Source organism: Ambystoma mexicanum, unplaced genomic scaffold (genome assembly GCF_040938575.1).
Source record: "Ambystoma mexicanum isolate Mex_15411 unplaced genomic scaffold, UKY_AmexF1_1 Mex_scaf10, whole genome shotgun sequence".
NCBI classification, from domain to species: domain Eukaryota; kingdom Metazoa; phylum Chordata; class Amphibia; order Caudata; family Ambystomatidae; genus Ambystoma; species Ambystoma mexicanum.
Genome location: NW_027182325.1, coordinates 2,530,001 through 2,545,000, shown reverse-complemented (window position 1 = coordinate 2,545,000; position 15,000 = coordinate 2,530,001). Strand labels below are relative to the sequence as shown.

Genomic DNA, 15,000 nt, shown 5'->3' with positions numbered 1-15,000 from the left:
GCTCACTTCCTGAACTTGGAGCACAAAAAAGCCTACAGCACCTGGTATTCCCAGGTGGTCTCCCATCCAGGTACTAACTAGGCCCGACACTGCTTAGCTTCCGAGATCAGACGAGATCGGGCGCAATCAGTGTGGTGTGGCCGTAGGCTCTGGGCCTAGTGAGTTTTGTACTTTTAAGCATCTAGTCAGCTAGACCTTGCAGTTTTGAAAGGCAATTGAGAAATGGCTCACTTCCTGAACTTGGAGCACAAAAAAGCCTACAGCACCTGGTATTCCCAGGCGGTCTCCCATCCAGGTACTAACGAGGCCCGACACTGCTTAGCTTCCGAGATCAGACGATATCGGGCGCAATCAGTGTGGTGTGGCCGTAGGCTCTGGGCCTAGTGAGTTTTGTACTTTTAAGCATCTAGTCAGCTAGACCTTGCAATTTTGAAAGGCAATTGAGAAATGGCTCACTTCCTGAACTTGGAGCACAAAAAAGCCTACAGCACCTGGTATTCCCAGGCGGTCTCCCATCCAGGTACTAACGAGGCCCGACACTGCTTAGCTTCCGAGATCAGACGAGATCGGGCGCATTCAGTGTGGTGTGGCCATAGGCTCTGGTTCTTGTGAGTTTTGTACTTTTAAGCATCTAGTCGGCTAGACCTTGCAGTTTTGAAAGGCAATTGAGAAATGGCTCACTTCCTGAACTTGGAGTACAAAAAAGCCTACAGCACCTGGTATTCCCAGGCGGTCTTCCATCCAGGTACTAACTAGGCCCGACACTGCTTAGCTTCTGAGATCAGACGAGATCAGGCACATTCAGTGTGGTGTGGCCGTAGGCTCTGGGCCTAGTGAGTTTTGTACTTTTAAGCATCTAGTCGGCTAGACCTTGCAGTTTTAAAAGGCAATTGAGAAAGGGCTCACTTCCTGAACTTGGAGCACAAAAAAGCCTACAGCACCTGGTATTCCCAGGCGGTCTCCCATCCAGGTACTAACTAGGCCTGACACTGCTTAACTTCCGAGATCAGGTGCATTCAGTGTGGTGTGGCCGTAGGCTCTAGAAATGCTAAGAATATTACTCTTATGCATTTGCATTTAGTAAGCTAAGCCATGCAGCCACTTGCAACATGATACCACGCTCATCGCTCATCGCTCGATCAGGCGAGATATATAAGACTGGTGGGCCCATTCAGGACTCCTATGTCTGGTAGGATAACTTTAATTCATCCATCCTGTGTCTGTTGCAGGGAGGTGGAGAGAACAATCAACACAATAATGGTTTTCTTTCATGCCTCTTGAAGGACTCAATATTCTCTGTACTGCATTACATGTGAAAGTCGATTTATTACCCATGAACACACTACCTGTATGCTAATTCTATGTAAAAAGGTAGCTCCAGCCCTCATGATGTTGTCCAACATTTCCGCTATAAAACGGGATACAATTATTTTGGAAACATACCAAATTTGAAAAATAATTGAGAAGTTGCGCAATTACTAATCATGGAGCACAAAAAAAGCCTACAGCACCTGGTATTCCCAGGCAGTCTCCCATCCAGGTACTAACTAGGCCCGACCCTGCTTAGCTTCCGAGATCGGGCGCATTCAGTGTGGTGTGGCCGTAGGCTCTGGGCCTAGTGAGTTTGTACTTTTAAGCATCTAGTCGGCTAGACCTTGCAGTTTTGAAAGGCAATTGTGAAATGGCTCACTTCCTGAACTTGGAGCACAAAAAAGCCTACAGCACCTGGTATTCCCAGGTGGTCTCCCATCCAGGTACTAACTAGGCCCGACACTGCTTAGCTTCCGAGATCAGACGAGATCGGGCGCATTCAGTGTGGTGTGGCCGTAGGCTCTGGGCCTAGTGAGTTTTGTACTTTTAAGCATCTAGTCGGCTAGACCTTGCAGTTTTGAAAGGCAATTGAGAAATGGCTCACTTCCTGAACTTGGAGTACAAAAAAGCCTACAGCACCTGGTATTCCCAGGCGGTCTCCCATCCAGGTACTAACTAGGCCCGACACTGCTTAGCTTCTGAGATCAGACGAGATCAGGCGCATTCAGTGTGGTGTGGCCGTAGGCTCTGGGCCTAGTGAGTGTTGTACTTTTAAGCATCTAGTCGGCTAGACCTTGCAGTTTTAAAAGGCAATTGAGAAAGGGCTCACTTCCTGAACTTGGAGCACAAAAAAGCCTACAGCACCTGGTATTCCCAGGCGGTCTCCCATCCAGGTACTAACTAGGCCTGACACTGCTTAACTTCCGAGATCAGACGAGATCGGGTGCATTCAGTGTGGTGTGGCCGTAGGCTCTAGGAATGCTAAGAATATTACTCTTATGCATTTGCATTTAGTAAGCTAAGCCATACAGCCACTTGCAACATGATACCACGCTCATCGCTCGATCAGGCGAGATATATAAGACTGGTGGGCCCATTCAGGACTCCTATGTCTGGTAGGATAACTTTAATTCATCCATCCTGTGTCTGTTGCAGGGAGGTGGAGAGAACAATCAACACAATAATGGTTTTCTTTCATGCCTCTTGAAGGACTCAATATTCTCTGTACTGCATTACATGTGAAAGTCGATTTATTACCCATGAACACACTACCTGTATGCTAATTCTATGTAAAAAGGTAGCTCAGCCCTCATGATGTTGTCCAACATTTCCGCTATAAAACGGGATACAATTATTTTGGAAACATACCAAATTTGAAAAATAATTGAGAAGTTGCGCAATTACTAATCATGGAGCACAAAAAAAGTCTACAGCACCTGGTATTCCCAGGCAGTCTCCCATCCAGGTACTAACTAGGCCCGACCCTGCTTAGCTTCCGAGATCGGGCGCATTCAGTGTGGTGTGGCCGTAGGCTCTGGGCCTAGTGAGTTTGTACTTTTAAGCATCTAGTCGGCTAGACCTTGCAGTTTTGAAAGGCAATTGTGAAATGGCTCACTTCCTGAACTTGGAGCACAAAAAAGCCTACAGCACCTGGTATTCCCAGGCGGTCTCCCATCCAGGTACTAACTAGGCCCGACACTGCTTAGCTTCCGAGATCAGACGAGATCGGGCGCATTCAGTGTGGTGTGGCCGTAGGCTCTGGGCCTAGTGAGTTTTGTACTTTTAAGCATCTAGTCGGCTAGACCTTGCAGTTTTGAAAGGCAATTGAGAAATGGCTCACTTCCTGAACTTGGAGTACAAAAAAGCCTACAGCACCTGGTATTCCCAGGCGGTCTCCCATCCAGGTACTAACTAGGCCCGACACTGCTTAGCTTCTGAGATCAGACGAGATCAGGCGCATTCAGTGTGGTGTGGCCGTAGGCTCTGGGCCTAGTGAGTGTTGTACTTTTAAGCATCTAGTCGGCTAGACCTTGCAGTTTTAAAAGGCAATTGAGAAAGGGCTCACTTCCTGAACTTGGAGCACAAAAAAGCCTACAGCACCTGGTATTCCCAGGCGGTCTCCCATCCAGGTACTAACTAGGCCTGACACTGCTTAACTTCCGAGATCAGACGAGATCGGGTGCATTCAGTGTGGTGTGGCCGTAGGCTCTAGGAATGCTAAGAATATTACTCTTATGCATTTGCATTTAGTAAGCTAAGCCATACAGCCACTTGCAACATGATACCACGCTCATCGCTCGATCAGGCGAGATATATAAGACTGGTGGGCCCATTCAGGACTCCTATGTCTGGTAGGATAACTTTAATTCATCCATCCTGTGTCTGTTGCAGGGAGGTGGAGAGAACAATCAACACAATAATGGTTTTCTTTCATGCCTCTTGAAGGACTCAATATTCTCTGTACTGCATTACATGTGAAAGTCGATTTATTACCCATGAACACACTACCTGTATGCTAATTCTATGTAAAAAGGTAGCTCCAGCCCTCATGATGTTGTCCAACATTTCCGCTATAAAACGGGATACAATTATTTTGGAAACATACCAAATTTGAAAAATAATTGAGAAGTTGCGCAATTACTAATCATGGAGCACAAAAAAGCCTACAGCACCTGGTATTCCCAGGCAGTCTCCCATCCAGGTACTAACTAGGCCTGACCCTGCTTAGCTTCTGAGATCAGGCACATTCAGTGTGGTGTGGCCGTAGGCTCTGGGCCTAGTGAGTTTTGTACTTTTAAGCATCTAGTCGGCTAGACCTTGCAGTTTTGAAAGGCAATTGTGAAATGGCTCACTTCCTGAACTTGGAGCACAAAAAAGCCTACAGCACCTGGTATTCACTTCCTGAACTTGGAGCACAAAAAAGCCTACAGCACCTGGTATTCCCAGGTGGTCTCCCATCCAGGTACTAACTAGGCCCGACACTGCTTAGCTTCCGAGATCAGACGAGATCGGGCGCAATCAGCGTGGTGTGGCCGTAGGCTCTGGGCCTAGTGAGTTTTGTACTTTTAAGCATCTAGTCAGCTAGACCTTGCAGTTTTGAAAGGCAATTGAGAAATGGCTCACTTCCTGAACTTGGAGCACAAAAAAGCCTACAGCACCTGGTATTCCCAGGCGGTCTCCCATCCAGGTACTAACGAGGCCCGACACTGCTTAGCTTCCGAGATCAGACGAGATCGGGCGCATTCAGTGTGGTGTGGCCGTAGGCTCTGGTTCTTGTGAGTTTGTACTTTTAAGCATCTAGTCGGCTAGACCTTGCAGTTTTGAAAGGCAATTGAGAAATGGCTCACTTCCTGAACTTGGAGTACAAAAAAGCCTACAGCACCTGGTATTCCCAGGCGGTCTTCCATCCAGGTACTAACTAGGCCCAACACTGCTTAGCTTCTGAGATCAGACACATTCAGTGTGGTGTGGCCGTAGGCTCTGGGCCTAGTGAGTTTTGTACTTTTAAGCATCTAGTCGGCTAGACCTTGCAGTTTTAAAAGGCAATTGAGAAAGGGCTCACTTCCTGAACTTGGAGCACAAAAAAGCCTACAGCACCTGGTATTCCCAGGCGGTCTCCCATCCAGGTACTAACTAGGCCTGACACTGCTTAACTTCCGAGATCAGTCGAGATCGGGTGCATTCAGTGTGGTGTGGCCGTAGGCTCTAGGAATGCTAAGAATATTACTCTTATGCATTTGCATTTAGTAAGCTAAGCCATGCAGCCACTTGCAACATGATACCACGCTCATCGCTCGATCAGGCTCGATCAGGCGAGATATATAAGACTGGTGGGCCCATTCAGGACTCCTATGTCTGGTAGGATAACTTTAATTCATCCATCCTGTGTCTGTTGCAGGGAGGTGGAGAGAACAATCAACACAATAATGGTTTTCTTTCATGCCTCTTGAAGGACTCAATATTCTCTGTACTGCATTACATGTGAAAGTCGATTTATTACCCATGAACACACTACCTGTATGCTAATTCTATGTAAAAAGGTAGCTCCAGCCCTCATGATGTTGTCCAACATTTCCGCTATAAAACGGGATACAATTATTTTGGAAACATACCAAATTTGAAAAATAATTGAGAAGTTGCGCAATTACTAATCATGGAGCACAAAAAAAGCCTACAGCACCTGGTATTCCCAGGCAGTCTCCCATCCAGGTACTAACTAGGCCCGACCCTGCTTAGCTTCCGAGATCGGGCGCATTCAGTATGGTGTGGCCGTAGGCTCTGGGCCTAGTGAGTTTGTACTTTTAAGCATCTAGTCGGCTAGACCTTGCAGTTTTGAAAGGCAATTGTGAAATGGCTCACTTCCTGAACTTGGAGCACAAAAAAGCCTACAGCACCTGGTATTCCCAGGTGGTCTCCCATCCAGGTACTAACTAGGCCCGACACTGCTTAGCTTCCGAGATCAGACAAGATCGGGCGCATTCAGTGTGGTGTGGCCGTAGGCTCTGGGCCTAGTGAGTTTTGTACTTTTAAGCATCTAGTCGGCTAGACCTTGCAGTTTTGAAAGGCAATTGAGAAATGGCTCACTTCCTGAACTTGGAGTACAAAAAAGCCTACAGCACCTGGTATTCCCAGGCGGTCTCCCATCCAGGTACTAACTAGGCCCGACACTGCTTAGCTTCTGAGATCAGACGAGATCAGGCGCATTCAGTGTGGTGTGGCCGTAGGCTCTGGGCCTAGTGAGTGTTGTACTTTTAAGCATCTAGTCGGCTAGACCTTGCAGTTTTAAAAGGCAATTGAGAAAGGGCTCACTTCCTGAACTTGGAGCACAAAAAAGCCTACAGCACCTGGTATTCCCAGGCAGTCTCCCATCCAGGTACTAACTAGGCCTGACACTGCTTAACTTCCGAGATCAGACGAGATCGGGTGCATTCAGTGTGGTGTGGCCGTAGGCTCTAGGAATGCTAAGAATATTACTCTTATGCATTTGCATTTAGTAAGCTAAGCCATGCAGCCACTTGCAACATGATACCACGCTCATCGCTCGATCAGGCTCGATCAGGCGAGATATATAAGACTGGTGGGCCCATTCAGGACTCCTATGTCTGGTAGGATAACTTTAATTCATCCATCCTGTGTCTGTTGCAGGGAGGTGGAGAGAACAATCAACACAATAATGGTTTTCTTTCATGCCTCTTGAAGGACTCAATATTCTCTGTACTGCATTACATGTGAAAGTCGATTTATTACCCATGAACACACTACCTGTATGCTAATTCTATGTAAAAAGGTAGCTCCAGCACTCATGATGTTGTCCAACATTTCCGCTATAAAACGGGATACAATTATTTTGGAAACATACCAAATTTGAAAAATAATTGAGAAGTTGCGCAATTACTAATCATGGAGCACAAAAAAGCCTACAGCACCTGGTATTCCCAGGCAGTCTCCCATCCAGGTACTAATTAGGCCCGACCCTGCTTAGCTTCCGAGATTGGGCACATTCAGTGTGGTGTGGCCGTAGGCTCTGGGCCTAGTGAGTTTTGTACTTTTAAGCATCTAGTCGGCTAGACCTTGCAGTTTTGAAAGGCAATTGAGAAATGGCTCACTTCCTGAACTTGGAGCACAAAAAAGCCTACAGCACCTGGTATTCCCAGGCGGTCTCCCATCCAGGTACTAACTAGGCCTGACACTGCTTAACTTCCGAGATCAGACGAGATCGGGTGCATTCAGTGTGGTGTGGCCGTAGGCTCTAGGAATGCTAAGAATATTACTCTTATGCATTTGCATTTAGTAAGCTAAGCCATGCAGCCACTTGCAACATGATACCACGCTCATCGCTCGATCAGGCGAGATATATAAGACTGGTGGGCCCATTCAGGACTCCTATGTCTGGTAGGATAACTTTAATTCATCCATCCTGTGTCTGTTGCAGGGAGGTGGAGAGAACAATCAACACAATAATGGTTTTCTTTCATGCCTCTTGAAGGACTCAATATTCTCTGTACTGCATTACATGTGAAAGTCGATTTATTACCCATGAACACACTACCTGTATGCTAATTCTATGTAAAAAGGTAGCTCCAGCCCTCATGATGTTGTCCAACATTTCCGCTATAAAACGGGATACAATTATTTTGGAAACATACCAAATTTGAAAAATAATTGAGAAGTTGCGCAATTACTAATCATGGAGCACAAAAAAGCCTACAGCACCTGGTATTCCCAGGCAGTCTCCCATCCAGGTACTAACTAGGCCCGACCCTGCTTAGCTTCCGAGATTGGGCACATTCAGTGTGGTGTGGCCGTAGGCTCTGGGCCTAGTGAGTTTTGTACTTTTAAGCATCTAGTCGGCTAGACCTTGCAGTTTTGAAAGGCAATTGTGAAATGGCTCACTTCCTGAACTTGGAGCACAAAAAAGCCTACAGCACCTGGTATTCCCAGGCAGTCTCCCATCCAGGTACTAACTAGGCCTGACACTGCTTAACTTCCAAGATCAGACGAGATCGGGTGCATTCAGTGTGGTGTGGCCGTAGGCTCTAGGAATGCTAAGAATATTACTCTTATGCATTTGCATTTAGTAAGCTAAGCCATGCAGCCACTTGCAACATGATACCACGCTCATCGCTCGATCAGGCGAGATATATAAGACTGGTGGGCCCATTCAGGACTCCTATGTCTGGTAGGATAACTTTAATTCATCCATCCTGTGTCTGTTGCAGGGAGGTGGAGAGAACAATCAACACAATAATGGTTTTCTTTCATGCCTCTTGAAGGACTCAATATTCTCTGTACTGCATTACATGTGAAAGTCGATTTATTACCCATGAACACACTACCTGTATGCTAATTCTATGTAAAAAGGTAGCTCCAGCCCTCATGATGTTGTCCAACATTTCCGCTATAAAACGGGATACAATTATTTTGGAAACATACCAAATTTGAAAAATAATTGAGAAGTTGCGCAATTACTAATCATGGAGCACAAAAAAAGCCTACAGCACCTGGTATTCCCAGGCAGTCTCCCATCCAGGTACTAACTAGGCCCGACCCTGCTTAGCTTCCGAGATCGGGCGCATTCAGTGTGGTGTGGCCGTAGGCTCTTGGCCTAGTGAGTTTGTACTTTTAAGCATCTAGTCGGCTAGACCTTGCAGTTTTGAAAGGCAATTGTGAAATGGCTCACTTCCTGAACTTGGAGCACAAAAAAGCCTACAGCACCTGGTATTCCCAGGTGGTCTCCCATCCAGGTACTAACTAGGCCCGACACTGCTTAGCTTCCGAGATCGGGCGCATTCAGTGTGGTGTGGCCGTAGGCTCTGGGCCTAGTGAGTTTTGTACTTTTAAGCATCTAGTCGGCTAGACCTTGCAGTTTTGAAAGGCAATTGAGAAATGGCTCACTTCCTGAACTTGGAGTACAAAAAAGCCTACAGCACCTGGTATTCCCAGGCGGTCTCCCATCCAGGTACTAACTAGGCCCGACACTGCTTAGCTTCTGAGATCAGACGAGATCAGGCGCATTCAGTGTGGTGTGGCCGTAGGCTCTGGGCCTAGTGAGTGTTGTACTTTTAAGCATCTAGTCGGCTAGACCTTGCAGTTTTAAAAGGCAATTGAGAAAGGGCTCACTTCCTGAACTTGGAGCACAAAAAAGCCTACAGCACCTGGTATTCCCAGGCGGTCTCCCATCCAGGTACTAACTAGGCCTGACACTGCTTAACTTCCGAGATCAGACGAGATCGGGTGCATTCAGTGTGGTGTGGCCGTAGGCTCTAGGAATGCTAAGAATATTACTCTTATGCATTTGCATTTAGTAAGCTAAGCCATGCAGCCACTTGCAACATGATACCACGCTCATCGCTCGATCAGGCTCGATCAGGCGAGATATATAAGACTGGTGGGCCCATTCAGGACTCCTATGTCTGGTAGGATAACTTTAATTCATCCATCCTGTGTCTGTTGCAGGGAGGTGGAGAGAACAATCAACACAATAATGGTTTTCTTTCATGCCTCTTGAAGGACTCAATATTCTCTGTACTGCATTACATGTGAAAGTCGATTTATTACCCATGAACACACTACCTGTATGCTAATTCTATGTAAAAAGGTAGCTCCAGCCCTCATGATGTTGTCCAACATTTCCGCTATAAAACGGGATACAATTATTTTGGAAACATACCAAATTTGAAAAATAATTGAGAAGTTGCGCAATTACTAATCATGGAGCACAAAAAAGCCTACAGCACCTGGTATTCCCAGGCAGTCTCCCATCCAGGTACTAACTAGGCCTGACCCTGCTTAGCTTCCGAGATCGGGCACATTCAGTGTGGTGTGGCCGTAGGCTCTGGGCCTAGTGAGTTTTGTACTTTTAAGCATCTAGTCGGCTAGACCTTGCAGTTTTGAAAGGCAATTGTGAAATGGCTCACTTCCTGAACTTGGAGCACAAAAAAGCCTACAGCACCTGGTATTCCCAGGTGGTCTCCCATCCAGGTACTAACTAGGCCCGACACTGCTTAGCTTCCGAGATCAGACGAGATCGGGCGCAATCAGTGTGGTGTGGCCGTAGGCTCTGGGCCTAGTGAGTTTTGTACTTTTAAGCATCTAGTCAGCTAGACCTTGCAGTTTTGAAAGGCAATTGAGAAATGGCTCACTTCCTGAACTTGGAGCACAAAAAAGCCTACAGCACCTGGTATTCCCAGGCGGTCTCCCATCCAGGTACTAACGAGGCCCGACACTGCTTAGCTTCCGAGATCAGACGAGATCGGGCGCATTCAGTGTGGTGTGGCCGTAGGCTCTGGTTCTTGTGAGTTTTGTACTTTTAAGCATCTAGTCGGCTAGACCTTGCAGTTTTGAAAGGCAATTGAGAAATGGCTCACTTCCTGAACTTGGAGTACAAAAAAGCCTACAGCACCTGGTATTCCCAGGCGGTCTTCCATCCAGGTACTAACTAGGCCTGACACTGCTTAGCTTCTGAGATCAGACGAGATCAGGCACAATCAGTGTGGTGTGGCCGTAGGCTCTGGGCCTAGTGAGTTTTGTACTTTTAAGCATCTAGTCGGCTAGACCTTGCAGTTTTAAAAGGCAATTGAGAAAGGGCTCACTTCCTGAACTTGGAGCACAAAAAAGCCTACAGCACCTGGTATTCCCAGGCGGTCTCCCATCCAGGTACTAACTAGGCCTGACACTGCTTAACTTCCGAGATCAGTCGAGATCGGGTGCATTCAGTGTGGTGTGGCCGTAAGCTCTAGGAATGCTAAGAATATTACTCTTATGCATTTGCATTTAGTAAGCTAAGCCATGCAGCCACTTGCAACATGATACCACGCTCATCGCTCATCGCTCGATCAGGCTCGATCAGGCGAGATATATAAGACTGGTGGGCCCATTCAGGACTCCTATGTCTGGTAGGATAACTTTAATTCATCCATCCTGTGTCTGTTGCAGGGAGGTGGAGAGAACAATCAACACAATAATGGTTTTCTTTCATGCCTCTTGAAGGACTCAATATTCTCTGTACTGCATTACATGTGAAAGTCGATTTATTACCCATGAACACACTACCTGTATGCTAATTCTATGTAAAAAGGTAGCTCCAGCCCTCATGATGTTGTCCAACATTTCCGCTATAAAACGGGATACAATTATTTTGGAAACATACCAAATTTGAAAAATAATTGAGAAGTTGCGCAATTACTAATCATGGAGCACAAAAAAAGCCTACAGCACCTGGTATTCCCAGGCAGTCTCCCATCCAGGTACTAACTAGGCCCGACCCTGCTTAGCTTCCGAGATCGGGTGCATTCAGTGTGGTGTGGCCGTAGGCTCTGGGCCTAGTGAGTTTGTACTTTTAAGCATCTAGTCGGCTAGACCTTGCAGTTTTGAAAGGCAATTGTGAAATGGCTCACTTCCTGAACTTGGAGCACAAAAAAGCCTACAGCACCTGGTATTCCCAGGTGGTCTCCCATCCAGGTACTAACTAGGCCCGACACTGCTTAGCTTCCGAGATCAGACGAGATCGGGCGCATTCAGTGTGGTGTGGCCGTAGGCTCTGGGCCTAGTGAGTTTTGTACTTTTAAGCATCTAGTCGGCTAGACCTTGCAGTTTTGAAAGGCAATTGTGAAATGGCTCACTTCCTGAACTTGGAGCACAAAAAAGCCTACAGCACCTGGTATTCCCAGGCGGTCTCCCATCCAGGTACTAACTAGGCCTGACACTGCTTAACTTCCGAGATCAGACGAGATCGGGTGCATTCAGTGTGGTGTGGCCGTAGGCTCTAGGAATGCTAAGAATATTACTCTTATGCATTTGCATTTAGTAAGCTAAGCCATACAGCCACTTGCAACATGATACCACGCTCATCGCTCGATCAGGCGAGATATATAAGACTGGTGGGCCCATTCAGGACTCCTATGTCTGGTAGGATAACTTTAATTCATCCATCCTGTGTCTGTTGCAGGGAGGTGGAGAGAACAATCAACACAATAATGGTTTTCTTTCATGCCTCTTGAAGGACTCAATATTCTCTGTACTGCATTACATGTGAAAGTCGATTTATTACCCATGAACACACTACCTGTATGCTAATTCTATGTAAAAAGGTAGCTCCAGCCCTCATGATGTTGTCCAACATTTCCGCTATAAAACGGGATACAATTATTTTGGAAACATACCAAATTTGAAAAATAATTGAGAAGTTGCGCAATTACTAATCATGGAGCACAAAAAAAGCCTACAGCACCTGGTATTCCCAGGCAGTCTCCCATCCAGGTACTAACTAGGCCCGACCCTGCTTAGCTTCCGAGATCGGGCGCATTCAGTGTGGTGTGGCCGTAGGCTCTGGGCCTAGTGAGTTTGTACTTTTAAGCATCTAGTCGGCTAGACCTTGCAGTTTTGAAAGGCAATTGTGAAATGGCTCACTTCCTGAACTTGGAGCACAAAAAAGCCTACAGCACCTGGTATTCCCAGGTGGTCTCCCATCCAGGTACTAACTAGGCCCGACACTGCTTAGCTTCCGAGATCAGACGAGATCGGGCGCATTCAGTGTGGTGTGGCCGTAGGCTCTGGGCCTAGTGAGTTTTGTACTTTTAAGCATCTAGTCGGCTAGACCTTGCAGTTTTGAAAGGCAATTGAGAAATGGCTCACTTCCTGAACTTGGAGTACAAAAAAGCCTACAGCACCTGGTATTCCCAGGCGGTCTCCCATTCAGGTACTAACTAGGCCCGACACTGCTTAGCTTCTGAGATCAGACGAGATCAGGCGCATTCAGTGTGGTGTGGCCGTAGGCTCTGGGCCTAGTGAGTGTTGTACTTTTAAGCATCTAGTCGGCTAGACCTTGCAGTTTTAAAAGGCAATTGAGAAAGGGCTCACTTCCTGAACTTGGAGCACAAAAAAGCCTACAGCACCTGGTATTCCCAGGCGGTCTCCCATCCAGGTACTAACTAGGCCTGACACTGCTTAACTTCCGAGATCAGACGAGATCGGGTGCATTCAGTGTGGTGTGGCCGTAGGCTCTAGGAATGCTAAGAATATTACTCTTATGCATTTGCATTTAGTAAGCTAAGCCATACAGCCACTTGCAACATGATACCACGCTCATCGCTCGATCAGGCGAGATATATAAGACTGGTGGGCCCATTCAGGACTCCTATGTCTGGTAGGATAACTTTAATTCATCCATCCTGTGTCTGTTGCAGGGAGGTGGAGAGAACAATCAACACAATAATGGTTTTCTTTCATGCCTCTTGAAGGACTCAATATTCTCTGTACTGCATTACATGTGAAAGTCGATTTATTACCCATGAACACACTACCTGTATGCTAATTCTATGTAAAAAGGTAGCTCCAGCCCTCATGATGTTGTCCAACATTTCCGCTATAAAACGGGATACAATTATTTTGGAAACATACCAAATTTGAAAAATAATTGAGAAGTTGCGCAATTACTAATCATGGAGCACAAAAAAGCCTACAGCACCTGGTATTCCCAGGCAGTCTCCCATCCAGGTACTAACTAGGCCTGACCCTGCTTAGCTTCCGAGATCGGGCACATTCAGTGTGGTGTGGCCGTAGGCTCTGGGCCTAGTGAGTTTTGTACTTTTAAGCATCTAGTCGGCTAGACCTTGCAGTTTTGAAAGGCAATTGTGAAATGGCTCACTTCCTGAACTTGGAGCACAAAAAAGCCTACAGCACCTGGTATTCCCAGGTGGTCTCCCATCCAGGTACTAACTAGGCCCGACACTGCTTAGCTTCCGAGATCAGACGAGATCGGGCGCATTCAGTGTGGTGTGGCCGTAGGCTCTGGTTCTTGTGAGTTTTGTACTTTTAAGCATCTAGTCGGCTAGACCTTGCAGTTTTGAAAGGCAATTGAGAAATGGCTCACTTCCTGAACTTGGAGTACAAAAAAGCCTACAGCACCTGGTATTCCCAGGCGGTCTTCCATCCAGGTACTAACTAGGCCCGACACTGCTTAGCTTCTGAGATCAGACGAGATCAGGCACATTCAGTGTGGTGTGGCCGTAGGCTCTGGGCCTAGTGAGTTTTGTACTTTTAAGCATCTAGTCGGCTAGACCTTGCAGTTTTAAAAGGCAATTGAGAAAGGGCTCACTTCCTGAACTTGGAGCACAAAAAAGCCTACAGCACCTGGTATTCCCAGGTGGTCTCCCATCCAGGTACTAACTAGGCCTGACACTGCTTAACTTCCGAGATCAGTCGAGATCGGGTGCATTCAGTGTGGTGTGGCCGTAGGCTCTAGGAATGCTAAGAATATTACTCTTATGCATTTGCATTTAGTAAGCTAAGCCATGCAGCCACTTGCAACATGATACCACGCTCATCGCTCGATCAGGCTCGATCAGGCGAGATATATAAGACTGGTGGGCCCATTCAGGACTCCTATGTCTGGTAGGATAACTTTAATTCATCCATCCTGTGTCTGTTGCAGGGAGGTGGAGAGAACAATCAACACAATAATGGTTTTCTTTCATGCCTCTTGAAGGACTCAATATTCTCTGTACTGCATTACATGTGAAAGTCGATTTATTACCCATGAACACACTACCCGTATGCTAATTCTATGTAAAAAGGTAGCTCCAGCCCTCATGATGTTGTCCAACATTTCCGCTATAAAACGGGATACAATTATTTTGGAAACATACCAAATTTGAAAAATAATTGAGAAGTTGCGCAATTACTAATCATGGAGCACAAAAAAAGCCTACAGCACCTGGTATTCCCAGGCAGTCTCCCATCCAGGTACTAACTAGGCCCGACCCTGCTTAGCTTCCGAGATCGGGTGCATTCAGTGTGGTGTGGCCGTAGGCTCTGGGCCTAGTGAGTTTGTACTTTTAAGCATCTAGTCGGCTAGACCTTGCAGTTTTGAAAGGCAATTGTGAAATGGCTCACTTCCTGAACTTGGAGCACAAAAAAGCCTACAGCACCTGGTATTCCCAGGTGGTCTCCCATCCAGGTACTAACTAGGCCCGACACTGCTTAGCTTCCGAGATCAGACGAGATCGGGCGCATTCAGTGTGGTGTGGCCGTAGGCTCTGGGCCTAGTGAGTTTTGTACTTTTAAGCATCTAGTCGGCTAGACCTTGCAGTTTTGAAAGGCAATTGAGAAATGGCTCACTTCCTGAACTTGGAGTACAAAAAAGCCTACAGCACCTGGTATTCCCAGGCGGTCTCCCATCCAGGTACTAAC

The 15,000-nt window shown here is 46.7% G+C and overlaps 34 non-coding genes and 15 pseudogenes across 34 annotated transcripts in view; all 49 read right to left on the bottom strand.

Annotated features, from left to right (window-relative positions):
• Positions 1–29: 29 nt before the first annotated feature.
• LOC138548104 (5S ribosomal RNA) lies at positions 30–148 on the bottom strand. Its single transcript, XR_011291919.1, has one exon. It is a non-coding gene; the product is annotated as a 5S ribosomal RNA (ribosomal RNA).
• Positions 149–254: 106 nt separating this feature from the next.
• On the bottom strand, positions 255–373 carry LOC138542295 (5S ribosomal RNA). The gene has a single exon (XR_011290282.1). It is a non-coding gene; the product is annotated as a 5S ribosomal RNA (ribosomal RNA).
• A 106-nt stretch (positions 374–479) lies between these two features.
• Positions 480–598, bottom strand: LOC138537224 (5S ribosomal RNA). The gene has a single exon (XR_011285366.1). It is a non-coding gene; the product is annotated as a 5S ribosomal RNA (ribosomal RNA).
• Positions 599–704: 106 nt separating this feature from the next.
• Positions 705–823, bottom strand: LOC138540054 (5S ribosomal RNA). The gene has a single exon (XR_011288113.1). It is a non-coding gene; the product is annotated as a 5S ribosomal RNA (ribosomal RNA).
• A 106-nt stretch (positions 824–929) lies between these two features.
• Positions 930–1,038, bottom strand: LOC138543011 (5S ribosomal RNA; annotated as a pseudogene).
• A 461-nt stretch (positions 1,039–1,499) lies between these two features.
• On the bottom strand, positions 1,500–1,608 carry LOC138543630 (5S ribosomal RNA; annotated as a pseudogene).
• Positions 1,609–1,713: 105 nt separating this feature from the next.
• Positions 1,714–1,832, bottom strand: LOC138550322 (5S ribosomal RNA). The gene has a single exon (XR_011294077.1). It is a non-coding gene; the product is annotated as a 5S ribosomal RNA (ribosomal RNA).
• A 106-nt stretch (positions 1,833–1,938) lies between these two features.
• On the bottom strand, positions 1,939–2,057 carry LOC138543477 (5S ribosomal RNA). The gene has a single exon (XR_011290612.1). It is a non-coding gene; the product is annotated as a 5S ribosomal RNA (ribosomal RNA).
• A 106-nt stretch (positions 2,058–2,163) lies between these two features.
• On the bottom strand, positions 2,164–2,282 carry LOC138549154 (5S ribosomal RNA). Its single transcript, XR_011292939.1, has one exon. It is a non-coding gene; the product is annotated as a 5S ribosomal RNA (ribosomal RNA).
• A 453-nt stretch (positions 2,283–2,735) lies between these two features.
• LOC138544344 (5S ribosomal RNA) lies at positions 2,736–2,844 on the bottom strand (annotated as a pseudogene).
• A 105-nt stretch (positions 2,845–2,949) lies between these two features.
• On the bottom strand, positions 2,950–3,068 carry LOC138537278 (5S ribosomal RNA). The gene has a single exon (XR_011285419.1). It is a non-coding gene; the product is annotated as a 5S ribosomal RNA (ribosomal RNA).
• Positions 3,069–3,174: 106 nt separating this feature from the next.
• On the bottom strand, positions 3,175–3,293 carry LOC138543464 (5S ribosomal RNA). Its single transcript, XR_011290610.1, has one exon. It is a non-coding gene; the product is annotated as a 5S ribosomal RNA (ribosomal RNA).
• A 106-nt stretch (positions 3,294–3,399) lies between these two features.
• LOC138549153 (5S ribosomal RNA) lies at positions 3,400–3,518 on the bottom strand. Its single transcript, XR_011292938.1, has one exon. It is a non-coding gene; the product is annotated as a 5S ribosomal RNA (ribosomal RNA).
• A 453-nt stretch (positions 3,519–3,971) lies between these two features.
• Positions 3,972–4,080, bottom strand: LOC138546689 (5S ribosomal RNA; annotated as a pseudogene).
• Positions 4,081–4,232: 152 nt separating this feature from the next.
• LOC138550803 (5S ribosomal RNA) lies at positions 4,233–4,351 on the bottom strand. The gene has a single exon (XR_011294548.1). It is a non-coding gene; the product is annotated as a 5S ribosomal RNA (ribosomal RNA).
• A 106-nt stretch (positions 4,352–4,457) lies between these two features.
• On the bottom strand, positions 4,458–4,576 carry LOC138550395 (5S ribosomal RNA). The gene has a single exon (XR_011294149.1). It is a non-coding gene; the product is annotated as a 5S ribosomal RNA (ribosomal RNA).
• A 105-nt stretch (positions 4,577–4,681) lies between these two features.
• LOC138544153 (5S ribosomal RNA) lies at positions 4,682–4,790 on the bottom strand (annotated as a pseudogene).
• A 106-nt stretch (positions 4,791–4,896) lies between these two features.
• Positions 4,897–5,015, bottom strand: LOC138538836 (5S ribosomal RNA). The gene has a single exon (XR_011286923.1). It is a non-coding gene; the product is annotated as a 5S ribosomal RNA (ribosomal RNA).
• A 464-nt stretch (positions 5,016–5,479) lies between these two features.
• LOC138544192 (5S ribosomal RNA) lies at positions 5,480–5,588 on the bottom strand (annotated as a pseudogene).
• Positions 5,589–5,693: 105 nt separating this feature from the next.
• Positions 5,694–5,812, bottom strand: LOC138551198 (5S ribosomal RNA). The gene has a single exon (XR_011294928.1). It is a non-coding gene; the product is annotated as a 5S ribosomal RNA (ribosomal RNA).
• A 106-nt stretch (positions 5,813–5,918) lies between these two features.
• LOC138543452 (5S ribosomal RNA) lies at positions 5,919–6,037 on the bottom strand. The gene has a single exon (XR_011290609.1). It is a non-coding gene; the product is annotated as a 5S ribosomal RNA (ribosomal RNA).
• Positions 6,038–6,143: 106 nt separating this feature from the next.
• On the bottom strand, positions 6,144–6,262 carry LOC138537542 (5S ribosomal RNA). Its single transcript, XR_011285674.1, has one exon. It is a non-coding gene; the product is annotated as a 5S ribosomal RNA (ribosomal RNA).
• A 463-nt stretch (positions 6,263–6,725) lies between these two features.
• Positions 6,726–6,834, bottom strand: LOC138546876 (5S ribosomal RNA; annotated as a pseudogene).
• A 106-nt stretch (positions 6,835–6,940) lies between these two features.
• On the bottom strand, positions 6,941–7,059 carry LOC138549152 (5S ribosomal RNA). The gene has a single exon (XR_011292937.1). It is a non-coding gene; the product is annotated as a 5S ribosomal RNA (ribosomal RNA).
• Positions 7,060–7,512: 453 nt separating this feature from the next.
• LOC138546730 (5S ribosomal RNA) lies at positions 7,513–7,621 on the bottom strand (annotated as a pseudogene).
• Positions 7,622–7,727: 106 nt separating this feature from the next.
• LOC138541692 (5S ribosomal RNA) lies at positions 7,728–7,846 on the bottom strand. The gene has a single exon (XR_011289693.1). It is a non-coding gene; the product is annotated as a 5S ribosomal RNA (ribosomal RNA).
• A 454-nt stretch (positions 7,847–8,300) lies between these two features.
• LOC138543629 (5S ribosomal RNA) lies at positions 8,301–8,409 on the bottom strand (annotated as a pseudogene).
• A 105-nt stretch (positions 8,410–8,514) lies between these two features.
• LOC138542649 (5S ribosomal RNA) lies at positions 8,515–8,623 on the bottom strand (annotated as a pseudogene).
• Positions 8,624–8,729: 106 nt separating this feature from the next.
• Positions 8,730–8,848, bottom strand: LOC138543441 (5S ribosomal RNA). Its single transcript, XR_011290608.1, has one exon. It is a non-coding gene; the product is annotated as a 5S ribosomal RNA (ribosomal RNA).
• Positions 8,849–8,954: 106 nt separating this feature from the next.
• On the bottom strand, positions 8,955–9,073 carry LOC138549151 (5S ribosomal RNA). Its single transcript, XR_011292936.1, has one exon. It is a non-coding gene; the product is annotated as a 5S ribosomal RNA (ribosomal RNA).
• Positions 9,074–9,536: 463 nt separating this feature from the next.
• Positions 9,537–9,645, bottom strand: LOC138546516 (5S ribosomal RNA; annotated as a pseudogene).
• A 106-nt stretch (positions 9,646–9,751) lies between these two features.
• LOC138548103 (5S ribosomal RNA) lies at positions 9,752–9,870 on the bottom strand. Its single transcript, XR_011291918.1, has one exon. It is a non-coding gene; the product is annotated as a 5S ribosomal RNA (ribosomal RNA).
• Positions 9,871–9,976: 106 nt separating this feature from the next.
• LOC138550394 (5S ribosomal RNA) lies at positions 9,977–10,095 on the bottom strand. The gene has a single exon (XR_011294148.1). It is a non-coding gene; the product is annotated as a 5S ribosomal RNA (ribosomal RNA).
• A 106-nt stretch (positions 10,096–10,201) lies between these two features.
• LOC138542457 (5S ribosomal RNA) lies at positions 10,202–10,320 on the bottom strand. Its single transcript, XR_011290438.1, has one exon. It is a non-coding gene; the product is annotated as a 5S ribosomal RNA (ribosomal RNA).
• A 106-nt stretch (positions 10,321–10,426) lies between these two features.
• On the bottom strand, positions 10,427–10,545 carry LOC138541189 (5S ribosomal RNA). Its single transcript, XR_011289202.1, has one exon. It is a non-coding gene; the product is annotated as a 5S ribosomal RNA (ribosomal RNA).
• A 471-nt stretch (positions 10,546–11,016) lies between these two features.
• LOC138543046 (5S ribosomal RNA) lies at positions 11,017–11,125 on the bottom strand (annotated as a pseudogene).
• A 105-nt stretch (positions 11,126–11,230) lies between these two features.
• Positions 11,231–11,349, bottom strand: LOC138550311 (5S ribosomal RNA). Its single transcript, XR_011294066.1, has one exon. It is a non-coding gene; the product is annotated as a 5S ribosomal RNA (ribosomal RNA).
• A 106-nt stretch (positions 11,350–11,455) lies between these two features.
• LOC138549150 (5S ribosomal RNA) lies at positions 11,456–11,574 on the bottom strand. The gene has a single exon (XR_011292935.1). It is a non-coding gene; the product is annotated as a 5S ribosomal RNA (ribosomal RNA).
• A 454-nt stretch (positions 11,575–12,028) lies between these two features.
• LOC138543628 (5S ribosomal RNA) lies at positions 12,029–12,137 on the bottom strand (annotated as a pseudogene).
• A 105-nt stretch (positions 12,138–12,242) lies between these two features.
• On the bottom strand, positions 12,243–12,361 carry LOC138550299 (5S ribosomal RNA). The gene has a single exon (XR_011294055.1). It is a non-coding gene; the product is annotated as a 5S ribosomal RNA (ribosomal RNA).
• A 106-nt stretch (positions 12,362–12,467) lies between these two features.
• Positions 12,468–12,586, bottom strand: LOC138549602 (5S ribosomal RNA). Its single transcript, XR_011293380.1, has one exon. It is a non-coding gene; the product is annotated as a 5S ribosomal RNA (ribosomal RNA).
• Positions 12,587–12,692: 106 nt separating this feature from the next.
• Positions 12,693–12,811, bottom strand: LOC138549149 (5S ribosomal RNA). The gene has a single exon (XR_011292934.1). It is a non-coding gene; the product is annotated as a 5S ribosomal RNA (ribosomal RNA).
• A 453-nt stretch (positions 12,812–13,264) lies between these two features.
• LOC138546515 (5S ribosomal RNA) lies at positions 13,265–13,373 on the bottom strand (annotated as a pseudogene).
• Positions 13,374–13,479: 106 nt separating this feature from the next.
• On the bottom strand, positions 13,480–13,598 carry LOC138550288 (5S ribosomal RNA). The gene has a single exon (XR_011294044.1). It is a non-coding gene; the product is annotated as a 5S ribosomal RNA (ribosomal RNA).
• Positions 13,599–13,704: 106 nt separating this feature from the next.
• Positions 13,705–13,823, bottom strand: LOC138540052 (5S ribosomal RNA). Its single transcript, XR_011288111.1, has one exon. It is a non-coding gene; the product is annotated as a 5S ribosomal RNA (ribosomal RNA).
• A 106-nt stretch (positions 13,824–13,929) lies between these two features.
• On the bottom strand, positions 13,930–14,048 carry LOC138537778 (5S ribosomal RNA). Its single transcript, XR_011285902.1, has one exon. It is a non-coding gene; the product is annotated as a 5S ribosomal RNA (ribosomal RNA).
• A 464-nt stretch (positions 14,049–14,512) lies between these two features.
• LOC138543045 (5S ribosomal RNA) lies at positions 14,513–14,621 on the bottom strand (annotated as a pseudogene).
• Positions 14,622–14,726: 105 nt separating this feature from the next.
• LOC138550277 (5S ribosomal RNA) lies at positions 14,727–14,845 on the bottom strand. Its single transcript, XR_011294033.1, has one exon. It is a non-coding gene; the product is annotated as a 5S ribosomal RNA (ribosomal RNA).
• A 106-nt stretch (positions 14,846–14,951) lies between these two features.
• LOC138543430 (5S ribosomal RNA) overlaps positions 14,952–15,000 on the bottom strand; it is a 119-nt gene continuing 70 nt past the window's right edge. Inside the window, exon 1 of the ribosomal RNA XR_011290606.1 lies at positions 14,952–15,000. This exon is cut by the window's right edge and continues 70 nt beyond it. This is a non-coding gene — a ribosomal RNA (5S ribosomal RNA).